Genomic DNA, 10477 nt, shown 5'->3' with positions numbered 1-10477 from the left:
TCTCATCCTCCACCCTTTGTGCCTGTCCAGGCACACTTGGTAAGTAAGTTGCAAGATTTAGTGAGCTGCATCTCTTAATGGTGATGTTTACAGGGGCCATCAGTGATAATTCCCACTTTGTAAACCGAGCAGATGAGACATGTCTGGTTTGGGCGGAGTTCAGTAAGGCTGATACTGCATGAGGTGTGTGGATGGTCAGGTTGTGTCCTAACACTACGTCCTCACTTTTACTTACTAGCAAAGCTATAGCTGCAACACTTCTCAAGCATGTGGGGAGAGACCGCGCTACGGTGTCCAACTGTGCACTGTAGTAAGCTACTGGCTAAAACTCCTGCTGCGCACCCTGCACTTTCTGTACCGTATAATTCAAAGGGCTTCCCATAATCTGACATACCTAATCCAGGTGCCTGTGATAGGCACTGTTTGAGTCTCTCAAAGGCCAGTTCAGACTCATCTGTGTGTGAGACCCGTTCTGGTTTGTTTGAAGAGACCATTTCTTGCAAAGGTAAAGCCAGTATAGAGAACCCTGGAATCCAGTTTCGGCAGTACCCACACATTCCAAGGAAAGTGCGGATCTGTTGCTGCGTTTGTGGCAGAGTCATGTCGCGAATCGCCTGTATTCTATGAGTGGTGAGGTGTCTAAGTCCTTGAGTCAAGCAATGTCCCAAATATTTTACCCTGGTCTGGCACAACTGCAACTTATCCTTTGAAACCTTGTGTCCCGTTTGGGAAAGATGAAACAGAAGCTGTTTTGTGTCTTTCAAGGATGATTCGAGTGAGTCAGAACACAGCAATAAGTCATCAACATACTGTATTAGCACTGATCCACTCTCAGGTTGAAAGGACTGTAAACAGTCATGCAAGGCCTGGGAGAAAATACTCGGGCTGTCAATGAAACCTTGAGGGAGATAAGTCCAGGTGTACTGTACTCCACTGTATGTAAAAGCAAAAAGATATTGGCTGTCACGGTGTAGAGGGACAGAAAAGAAGGCAGAACATAGGTCAATGACAGTGAAGAATTTTGCAGTAGGGGGAATTTGCATGAGGATGACAACTGGATTGGGCACTACGGGGAATTGGCTCTCAACTATCTTGTTTATGCCGCTTAGATCCTGCACTAGCCTGTAACCCCTCCCCCCACTCTTTTTCACAGGGAAGTTGGGACTATTGGCAGTGCTGGACGTCCTGACTAGGATGCCCTGTTGTAGCAACCGCTCTATGACGGGGTACACTCCTAATTCTACCTCTGGCTTCAGAGGATACTGAGGGATTTTTGGAGCTATCCTACCATCTTTTACTTGCACTACTACTGGAGCTACATTTGCCATCAATCCAGTGTCTTGTCCATCTTTGGTCCAAAGAGAATCCGGTATTTGTGAGATCATTTCCTCTACCTTTGATGGACAATTGTCTATAACAGTAGAATGCGACATTAGCCTTTGAGGGGTGTCTAATATATCCTGTACTTCTTGAGCATGGTTCCCAGGTATATCCAAGAAGACACCCTCAGGAGTACAGTATATGACACACCGCATTTTACACAATAAATCTCTCCCGAGTAGATTAGTCGGAGCCGCTGCAGCCAACAGGAAAGAATGTTTTGGTTTGGAAGGGCCCTATCGTAATCTCTGCCGGTCTACTCAAAGGGTATTGTTGCACAGTTCCTGTTACTCCCATTGCCAAAATTGTTTTACCCGTGGTTTTTATACCTACTGTTGAATTTAACACTAACCTGGCCGCCCCTGTATCTACGAGAAAAGGAAATGGTACACCAGCTACATCAACCATGACCTCAGGTTCATTACCAAGGCTAGCAATTAACTTCACTGGCTGCAGACTACAGGTGTGGCCCAATCCTTATTGTGTGTTGAGACCCTCCCGCATCGCATTGGCAGCTACAATATGTGAGGGGTGTAGCTGTAAGTTTTCGGAGGCCTGCCAGTCTCTCCTTGGTGGGTACCTCCTTGTTTCCCCTGCATGTGGCTCATAACCTCTCCTATATAGTCCCTGATCCCAATCATGTGAATTGTAGTGAGGTCCGTATTCTGGTCTAGGGGGTCGGTTTACGTTATGTGTACTTCTATTCCTACAATCCTGGGCAAAATGTCCTTCCTTTTTACAAGCGTAGCATACTCTAGGTCTTTTCTAATCAGCAGGGGTCTGGGTTTTTGGCTGATGGGGTTTTGCCGTAAGGGCCTGTATGCTTACCATCATCAGCTTTTCCCCCTGTGACTCCCTGTGCTTACTGATGTTCCTATCATGCTCGACAGCGGACTCTCTCAATTCAGCCACCGAGATACCTCTCCAGTTTGGTAGAGAGGTCTGTACCCTTGTTTTCAGTGCCTCCTTCAACCCGTCCATTAATTCTGAAACAGCTACCTCCCTGTGATGTACATTGTCTCTAATGTCCTCAATCCCACTGTATCTAGCCATTTCCTGCAGTGCTCGATGGAAATATTCGGATGCCGTTTCACCTTCCTTTTGCCTTATGGAAAAGATTTTATTCCATTTGACAACAGTAGGGAAATATACTCCTAATTGCAGATTGATTTGCCGTACATTCTCCTGATTGTATTCATCAGTGAGAGGTACTTCTGCGTCTAACTTACAATCAGTTATGAATTTCACGGGGTCAATATTTGAGGGTAAACATACCCGTAGCACTGTTCGCCAATCTTTGTTCGTGGGTTCGTTGGCGTTACCTAACTCTTTAATTAACCTCTGGCATGCGCCTAGATCTTTTCTGGGATCGGGGAATTCTGACATAATTGACCTTAACTCTGCCCGTGACCAAGGACAATGCATGGCAATGTTCCTGATGGGAGTGACTCCCTGAGCGTCAGTCTTCCCATTGGGGACTGCAATCACCCTGACAGGATTTAATTCAATTACATCATTCTGGTTTGATTCTACAATGTGAGGTGCTATTGTCTCTGCATAATGTATGGTACCGTACTTACCTGTGGACACGACCTCACTTATCCCTCCGCTAGGGGGCCTGACTACTGCTCTTGTAGGTTGGGCCATGCCCACCTGAGTGTCTTGTATGTTGGCTGCTAGAGAGAGTGCCGTCCTGGGGAAAATTTAAAATGGGATACAACTGGCAAGGGTTAGCATTAGTACATTTATCAATCACATTCCTATCCTGTACCAATGCACCATTGCTTGTAGCCACTTTCTCCCCCACAATATATGGTGGTGGTGGTGCAGTCGCCATTGCTTTCCCGCTAGGTTTGGAACCTGCTGCGCGAGCTAATACCCTTTGCATATCCCCCTCCTATTGCCATAAATTTAAACAGTCTGTATGTTTAATCCTATGTTTCTTGGATTTTATCAGACATATCCTTAACCTTAAGTTCTGTAATACCTCTGGTTCAAAGCTGCCCACCCTAGGGAATGGTACCCTATCATTGTTAGTCATACATACCCACTCATTGCATAAAAATTCTGTGTGTGAACCATATTTTTCACACATGATAAACCTTGCTGAGCCTTTTGGCCACAATTCTGCCTGAACCCTGTCTAAACGTCTCTTACTTGAGCAACTGGCTCCCATATTTGTGGGTCTTTTCTAATAACTTAAAAAAAAATCCCACAAACACCAAAATACTCAATATAAGTAGACGGTGGAAGTATACCCGAGAGCCTTCCACTCGCTCTCGCCCACGCTGGCCAGTACAACGATACACTGTTGGTAGCGGATCGCAATGTACCCAACTTAGGACTCCTATCAGACCTTACACCGTAATTTCTATCGGTGGAAGTTCTGTTTGGAATATTTTCCTGAGAGAGGCAGCGAAAAATTCCTTTTCGGTATCTTTCAACTGGAATTGTTTGTAGGGTGAAAAACAGAGAAATCAGATAACTATCCTTCACCCTTTCCAGTGAAACCCACCAGGGAGATTTCCGAACGTTGTCAAAGAAAAACCCCTTTTGTCTATTCAATCACGTCTGCGTATGCTCTTCCACAGCGCATGTGACACAATGGCATGTGACACAATGGTATCATGTTGTGCTGTGCAGAACACACGGACATTCGATGCAATAGCACAGCCTATAGATACTAGTTTTCTATATGCCCTACAATTGCTGTAGACCACTTTAACCTAGACCACTCCAAACCACTTTAGACCACTTCAGTTGTATGGGATACCACTTCAGACCACTTCAGACTACTTCAGTTCTTAATAACGCAGGGTAGCGAACCCTACGCCACCGGGCCTCTACTAACCCAGTGTTACCACTTCAGACCACTTCAGTTCTTGGGTTCAGTATCCACTCACTCCTGCATTCGCTCACTCAAATACACTTTATTTATTTTTTTCTGTACAGAAAATTTGGATTCATTCAAGTTGGCAGCTTTACCCCCAGAGGCAATGAAATTTTTTTTTATTTATACTAAATTTTGCTTTTTTACTAAATTTTTTTAGAAACCGGGTAGTTTTGTGCTATTGTAGTGTGGCTACTGTCCGACCTTTAAACTAAACGAACTATTGTGTAATTTGTACTTAGCAACCATACTTCTTACGCAATTTGCGTAAACACACTACCGTGCGTGTTGCTTACGCCGTGTGTGCAGTTCCGTACTGTGTCCGAGACACGTGTACAAAACCATACGTCCGCAATAGCACAAATCATACAATTCTATAAATGTGAGCAATAAAACTACTATTGCCCACTAAACACAATCCACACTTGTTCCGTTTTAACCCTCTTACTACTGGGCCAGAAATGCGTTTTGTGATTTTACTCTTACTTCCTTAAATACTTATTTTATTTTTAACTATATAGCTACAAATATCTCCGGTTTCACACAGGTCTAAATGAATCTAGCAATCTGAATGTTATGGCAACAATGTGAGAGAGCATGCAAAGTATGGGTGCCGTGTACGCTTTTGGCGCCCCCCAAAAAAATTCACAGATTTTAAATAGCTTTTTTCCTGTATACCTTACGAGTTCTGCCAGCATCTCTACAAACCATACAGAGCAGACTCCATCTAATCAGCAATCAAGTAGGGTTTTCAGTGCATCCATCTACCAAGAAAAGTATACGTAGGATAAGTTTCTGTCCACCCTTTGCTGATAGATTAAGTCTGCTGTGACCTGTTAGGTAGTAAGTATGTGGAAAACCGGAGGAGCCCCCAATTGATAATGCTGATTTATCCTTAGGAATGAAAGCTATACCTTAAACACACCTTAATAAATTTTACCATGGAGCCGCTGCAGCCACTGTACTTAATACACACTCTACGTACTTTGTACGCTATTAGCGCACAAAGTCCCGTGCTGTGTACGGACTTAGCGTACAAACGCCGCGTTGATGGTACAAAGTACTCACAGCGCGTACACACCCAGAGATACACTTTAAACCTTTTACAGCAATGCAATGAAATGATAATACACTTTAAACCTTAGCAGGGCAATGAAGACACGACACCAGATTGTAATTAAACCGCTGGGTTCCGACACCACAGCGTATTGTTGCTGAAAGGGGGTTACAATACAAATAATACAATACAATATAACAGAGTAAATGGCTACATTCAATGGTACATACATGAGTGGATTCGCTTGCACTACCCGGTCCGGTCCTCCGTCATCTGATAGATAACGTTTTGAGTCTTGTGTCTGACCAGGCCTGCAGCAGGCTCTCTTTATACAATTCTTCCAAAAAGCAATACAATATATACTGTAATCTCTTTGTCCATTGGACACAGGGATGCACATTTACAGTACAGGAGAGGTCATAGGTCGGTTTGAATAGGTAGGCGATGTCTTTCCCAACTGCTCTTGTGGGTGGTCTCCTCTGGATTCCCGCCGCATACATAATGTACAGTAAATACAGTTTATATCTATATTCTGCTCCTGCACATAACTATCCGCAGGAACATGCGATCTTTCTCAAACCAACACCGGAATGTTACCCTTAAAATACCCTTCAGCTGGATACCAAACACCACCTTATAACCTTGTTCTGTCCCCTCCTATTCTGTAAAGGTGAATCCCTTTGTTCTGAAACCATTTAAATTGCTGTTACTTTCTGATGTGGTGCAGGGAGGCTATGTGTACATTGTGCACTATTTGGATTAAATATGTAATGTGTTTTGATAGCCTTCCATGCATTCACAAACTCTACCGTAAGTACCCATACCACGCGCTAATGCGCAGGACCGCGGGAGCGACCATACACAAATTGCGAATATGTGCACGCACAGCAGAGCAAGTACGAGCACGGAGGCCATCTGTGTGTAGTTTGTACTTGATGTGTGTACTGCAATATTTTTTGACTTTGACAGTATGTTTGTGTATATATATATATATATATATATATAAAGAGAGAGAGAGAGAGAGAGAGAGAGGTCAGGCGGCACTTGGAGTTTTGTAAATTGATATATAAAATATATATATATATACATTGTGTGAGTGTGTGAGAAAAATTACATGCACACAGACTACACACATACATTGCACACACAAACATACTGCACATTTAAACAAACAAAAACACACATACCTAAGGCTGGAGAGGAGGGACACTGCCAGCCACGGCACAGCACATGTCCACAACCAAAATGTACTTACAGTGAAATTGTGCTTTACTTTAATTAACTGTTCACACACTAGTAGGCAGATGAGCATAGTATAACAGATGCTAACTAAATATACAGCCAAACATACATATATATATATATACATGCATAGATGCACAGCACAAAGGACATGCTGAATGGAGTTGCTGCTGCTCTGTCTGCGCAGCAGCTCCCACTCACCACCAGACTCTCGGTGTAGGCAGAAAGCGGAAGGGAAAGATCTCCCTGCACCGGTATCTGCGATTGCGACTGCGGCTTTCTTTCAGATGGATACACGGTTGTCTCCGTCTCTAAAACAAGGAATACAGTCCATCAGGGGGGGTTTCTGGGTACCCAGAAACCCCCCCTGTGTGCGCTACTGGCACCCTCCACCTCCTGAGGGGCCTCAGCTGTCCACTCTCCGGGGTCGCTTGTGATGCGGGAAGGAGGTTTAATGGGGGAAGGGGCTTGAAAGGGGGATGGAGGTTGGATGAGTGAGAGGGTTTGAGAGGGATGGTCATATTGAGAGGGTGAGGGGGGTTGAGAGGGGCAGGAGGAGGAAGACAAGGAGGATGCGGCTTGATGGCGGCGGGTTGTTGAGAGGGGAGAGGGGTTGAGAGGGGGTGCTGTGCCTAAAAGGATAGAAAGACACAAATATTTATTTTTGACAATTTTTTTTAACGTTTGTATTGTAAATGTTTGTGTCATATGGTCCCATTGTGTTATTTTTCATGCATCTTTTTTTTTTTTTAAGAGCTTTGTATGTTGGATTATTATTTTATTTTTATTTTTTTTATTTTGGCTTAACATTTTTTGCCTATTCTAAATTGCACACACACATAGGAATGTACTGTGCCACTGGAGTACATGGGAGTTCTGCAGCAGTCCACTGTGCATTGGCCTACCACATGCCCCTCTAGGGTTCCGACTCCAGCTTGTGCACTTTAATTATACCTAACACATATGTTAACTTACACTATGCAGGACTATGGCAATTTTAATGGGACGCATTGTGATTATCCTGCTTGCTGTAATTCCTGTGTATATGAAGGACCACACTTCATTTACTGTAAACTTGCCTGTCAAACAAAAGTGGTGTCTGTCTACAGCCTCTTTGCAGACTGCACACACCCCTACACATGGGCCCCTCCCACTCTGTTCCCAAGTGTGTCTTGCAAGGCCTTCCACCACACAGTCTCTAAGCATAAAGTATAGATCTTATGTGTAATGAATGTTTGCTAATATTTTTAATCATTTAAATGCTAAAATACACACTCATGCAAAGGTGTTATTGCGGACTACTCAAATTCGTGGATTTGCACTTGCGACAGCAACTCAGGCTGACGGCTGCTCTAATTGAACGATGGTCTGCTTGGTGAAGACTCTCGCCCGCAATACTCTGCGGACCTTCACGTAGGCCACCTGCTTCCTTGAATTCAGGATGTAGGGTCCCGCGCAGCCTATGTGGTGGTCCATAATTGCTGTTAGGAGGCGCAGCAACCTCATGGAAAAAGCTGCAGCTCGCACGGTGCCAATGGCGTTTTATCAAGAGGGGCTAATATTTATACTGTGTGCTAACTGTTGATTGGCCAAAATGTGATGGTGTCATCGGTATTGATAAACTTTATTAATATAACTATACATTAACAGTGATGTGGTCTCCCTTGGGTACGCATAAGTGATTAATAGTGGCTCTCACACTGCTAAAAATCTCACAGCTATACATATATCTAAAACTCACCATATTTGGATGCATCATTCAGCTAATCAATCCAGGATTGTAGTATTGGTGTGGGCAGATGGGTATGTTGTTATGAAAAATAAAAGCACACATTAAAGAACAGGGTTGCATGTGAAATGTGAACAGCAAAAAAGCAATGTAAGCATTTCTATGTTAACCTTGGGCGCATCTGGATAGTGGTGTTTAAAATGTTTATAACGTAAAATACAGTTTTTTAATCAAAAGTGTTCTGTTATGACTGATGTATGAATAGTCATGTGAAACAAATATATTGGTGAGTGTCCGGTTGTTTTAATAATTGTTGCTGGGTTAAATAATGAATACAACATATATTACAATATAACATAGAGCATGAGCGCGCTCTCAATACAAACACAGTATGCTTAATGCACTGTGCTTATTAATTGAGGGGGATCAGTCCTCAATTCAGCATAAAAAGTTAAATCCGATTTTGTGCTGTAAAATGAAATAAAATAAGATAAATAAAAAAAGAATAGAATAAATCTAACAGAAACAGAGAAAAAAGTCCTTTAAAAGTCCGTTTCTAAGGCTCCCAACTCTGGGGCTTTCAAAGTTCAGTGGCTTAAAGCATCGATGCAGGGCGTTTGCGGTATTTAAAAATCGGGTTGGTTTATATGGAAACAGCGCTTACGTGTCTTCACCCCGTACGGGGCTGGTGGGCTGTTTCTCTGGCGTCCAGTGGGTTGTTGGTGTTTTCTTCCTCGGAGCTCTGATAAGTTACAGGCACCTGTAACCCCAGTCCTCTTGGTGTTCTTTTGCCGGCGTCTTCCAGGAGGTCAGGATCTCCGGGTTTCTGGTGCATGGGGGGCGTGGACCAACGCGTTTCACTTGGCCAATAGTGCCGTGCTTCGTCAGGGACAGTGTAGTGACTTGTGTCCTGGGCTTTGTTTTAAAGTGTCCAGTCCGATTTGATTGGTCCGTATCAACTCTGTTTTATTGAATGGAATAAACTGGTTTTCTTCGTTTCGTTAAACATAGTTTCTGTTTCTTATTTTGTTCATGTAATGAGTTGTTAATGACATTGTTAATACATTCCTTTACAAACTACAAGATTGTTGAGCAATTAATATACAGACAGTGTAATTAATATACAGATAGTATGATTGTAGCAAGAGAAAATACATTGATTTGGGCTTCCTGCTGATACATAATATCTAGTATGTATCTATAATATTTTTGGATACTATTTGAAGTAGTAATCCTTTTCACAAAGATGATACATGAGTATTTATTTGATTACTTGTGATGGTGATAGCAGTTGGTTGACTGATTGCATTTGTTATATAGATGTTAATATTTTCAAAGAGAGTGGTTTGTAATAATTAATTGTTCTGACTGACGCATAGTGTCCAGTATGTGGTTTTTCTTAGATTGTCTTCTAAAACGGGTGTTGTGATAGTGCATGAGATAGTGTGATGATTATTTTGAATTTTCTATTTCTTTGTTGTTAGTTTTCTAGGTGGATTATATATAACTTTGTTATTTTCTTATTTCTCTTCGTTCTATTCCAGTTGCTTCTTCCTTCATTTTTTTCTTCCTTCTGTTTGTTCTCAGCTTTTTTCGGAGAGTTGTTCCGCACAACATTCGTACTAAAACAGGTTGTTCCAGGTATCCACCAGGGTGTCGCTGCATTTTCTATTACTGCACCTAGGGTTCACAAATGGTCCCCCATTTTATTACTTGCTAGGCCCACCCCTTTTAACTTCCAAGTTCGGAATGGGATTGGGTGGTTTTATGGATGGTATGGCAGTATTGATTTACATGCTGACAAACCTGGTGGTGTGGACAAAAACCTCTTTGGTCCTTGTGGTGCTGGTCATTCTCCCAGGAAACTGCTTAGTTCGAAGTCGATGTTGAGCCCCTTTGGTGTCAGGGTTTGCATATTGTATATCCACTTTGTTTCTTCTCTAGAAATGGTCCTAATATAGTCTCCACCTCTCCAGGGAACTTTAACTTTCTTAATTGCTATAAAATTCAGGTGGCTTCCGTCGTGTTTATGATGCTTTTTGAAATGATCTGAAACGCTATGTGTTTCTATTTCCTTGTCAATATTTTTGAGATGTTCAATTATTCATGTCTTGAGGCTTCTTGCCGTCCGTCCGATGTACTGTAAATTGCACGGGCAGGTTAATAAATAGATTACTCC

The 10477-nt window shown here is 42.7% G+C and overlaps 1 pseudogene; it reads right to left on the bottom strand.

Moving 5' to 3' along the window:
* Positions 1–9966: 9966 nt before the first annotated feature.
* Positions 9967–10086, bottom strand: LOC134967161 (5S ribosomal RNA; annotated as a pseudogene).
* Positions 10087–10477: the final 391 nt, after the last annotated feature.

The sequence above is a fragment of the Pseudophryne corroboree genome, chromosome 10 (genome assembly GCF_028390025.1).
Source record: "Pseudophryne corroboree isolate aPseCor3 chromosome 10, aPseCor3.hap2, whole genome shotgun sequence".
Lineage (NCBI taxonomy): Eukaryota > Metazoa > Chordata > Amphibia > Anura > Myobatrachidae > Pseudophryne > Pseudophryne corroboree.
Note: the sequence above shows the minus strand (reverse complement) of the source record. Positions and strands in the feature narration are given on the sequence as shown.